The 2566-nt window shown below is 32.5% G+C and overlaps 1 long non-coding RNA gene across 1 annotated transcript; it reads left to right on the plus strand.

Moving 5' to 3' along the window:
* The first annotated feature begins 424 nt into the window (after positions 1–424).
* On the plus strand, positions 425–2329 carry LOC141280917 (uncharacterized). Its single transcript, XR_012335264.1, has 3 exons — positions 425–1137; positions 1250–1294; positions 1603–2329. It is a non-coding gene; the product is annotated as an uncharacterized lncRNA (long non-coding RNA).
* The last annotated feature ends 237 nt before the right edge of the window (positions 2330–2566 follow it).

Genomic DNA, 2566 nt, shown 5'->3' on the forward strand with positions numbered 1-2566 from the left:
GTGAAGGATTTAGCTATTCTTATTGTGTATCTGCGCATGTAGCGAATACTGAATAAATCCAACGTAATACAAATGAGCTGTTTTAAATGAAAAACCAGTTCAAGTTAATATGTAGGTTGTGAGAGCTGAGCAGACGGATTTAGGAAATATTTCTGTTAATGTGCCAAAAATCAAAGTTTTGAAAACATTTCAGTCGAGAATGTATGTTTTTTAAACAAGAATATGCAGTTGGTTCATAAAGATATCGCCTATTTAAACATTTCCTTCGAGTTTTTGGCGACGGGAGCTCCAGATAATCAGCCGGTGCTTAGGGCTCATATATACCGGACAACGGCGCCTCACCTCGGCCAGTCTGGCTGAAAATCACAGCTGGCTGTGACGTCAATGTAGTGTTTAAACTGTGGATAAAATTCATTTCGGGTAAATTTAACGGGCAATCTTTGGTCTTATAAGTATATAAGCAGTGTTTCTATGTATAATTTGTTTGTAATTCGTAAATATTAATTACAAAAGGATTAATACGAACTGGGTTTGGACATAACTTCAGCTTTAGGACCTTAGGAGGTCGCATATCTAGGATGCATTTGTCATCAAGACTGTCTTATTTCAGCATATTAACAAGTTGACTTTTATTCTTAGTTAATCGTAAATTGTTGTAATATGCGTATGACTTGCGAATGTAATACTTAGTTAACTTAAACAAACCAGGCTTAATGGAGAATGCCGTCTGCACAGTCTGAACCTTCGAACTCAGAAACGGCCTGCAATTGGTTGTCCAGCTGTAACTCATTTTAAGTGACAGAAAAACTGACCAATCATATTGTTCATCTGAATGGGTGGGTTCTCTTCATCCACTCGCTCGCTCTGAGGACTTTCGTGTTTTAAAGATAAGTTGGACATTACTGCGGTCTTTTTCGGTTTATTTAGTTTTGTGTTAATTATATACACAAAGTATTCGATTCAAATGTTAATGTAAAACTATTATCCGCTGTATATTAATTGTGTGTTCAATTGCGAAGTTCGCGTGGCTGACTGAATTGTTTGACAAAGACGTCTTACTGGATTTGTCTGCTGCCCTCCGAAACTTGAAGCAAAACTGAAGGGAAATGCAACGTTATTCATTTAATTCCACAAAAGGTGAGGAAGATATTCGTTATCTTTTTAAAATGTTTAAGCTTTCTACATAATGTAAAATTAACATTATTAATTTTGCGACCTATTAACAAAATTGTACTGCAATTTCCTGCAGGCAACGTGAAACATTGCTGAGGGAGAACTATATTCACAACAAAAGGTGAGTAATATTATTAAAAATATGTATTGTATATATTATATTGTGTATATAGTGTATGTGTTTGTATATACACATGAGTAACTTGGTTAACAAATAAATATGTGACTGCATCCTATGGTGTGACCTAATTATATAGGTTATATATCTTTTCAAACATGTTTTGATATTATTTGTAATTCTAATGAGAATTTATTATCAGTTTTCTTCGAAGCATTTTAATATACAAGTTTAATGTGTTGATTATTTCAGTATTCAAGCTGTATAAATGTATAAAGGTTTTAAGAAATAATTGCTGTTTAATGTTGCAGGATAATGATGAAGAGGCGGGACTTGGGCAGCTTGTGATGGCTGTAATTGTAAAGAATGGATCTTCTAGGAGTGGAAGCCCAAGGGATGCTGGAATTGTTATCGAGGCCTTAAAGTTGTTCCCAGGGCAGGCTTTATCCTCATTGGATTGGATCTATGCATTGAATCTCCAGTATCCCAGGCATCTTTTCAGGTGTTTCAGAAACTTTTCTTGGAGCTGGATTCTTCAAAGTTTATAAACTGATTATAGTACAGTAAGTCTAAACTGCTGTCTGATTTTCTGGGTGTGAATCAAAGTAACAGAACACAAACATGGAACCTTTCGTCTGGAAATGTGGACAGTTTTCTTTAAAGACTGTAAAATACTTTTTGAAGTGTACACTGTTACAAATACACCATTAAAAATGAGATGTTTTCCTGTTCTTTTGACTGCAATAAAATAAGAATTGATTCATCTTTGTCTGTCATTCTGAAATCAGATATAATACTCATTACTAATAATATTATTAATGGATGATGTTAAATTAAAATAGTATAATTGAATAGTATTTATTGTATAGTGCTAGGTCTTTGTCCTGTATACCCAATATTTTGTTTAAATTGAAATTAATTTCTAATTGCAAATTGCAGTTAACCTTTTTGAATGGGTTACTATTAAAGAGTTTATGGTATGATTCTAACTCAATTTTTATTTGTTGAATTTAAATAATGATATTGCTTGTAATCTGTTGCCACACTTTTATTGAGTAGATATGGCATAATATTTTTTATTGTATAGTGCGAGATCTTTGTCTAGTATACCCAATATTTTTGTTTCAATTTTAATAAAATTTTTAATTGCAAATTGCAGTTTGGCTTTTTGAATATGCTAATATTAAGGAGTTTATAGAGTAAATCTAAATCAATTTTGATTTGTTGAATGTAATTAATGATATTGCTTGTAATCTGTTGCCACAATTTTATTGA

Source organism: Paramisgurnus dabryanus, chromosome 16, assembly GCF_030506205.2.
Source record: "Paramisgurnus dabryanus chromosome 16, PD_genome_1.1, whole genome shotgun sequence".
In the NCBI taxonomy this organism is placed as follows: Eukaryota; Metazoa; Chordata; class Actinopteri; order Cypriniformes; family Cobitidae; genus Paramisgurnus; species Paramisgurnus dabryanus.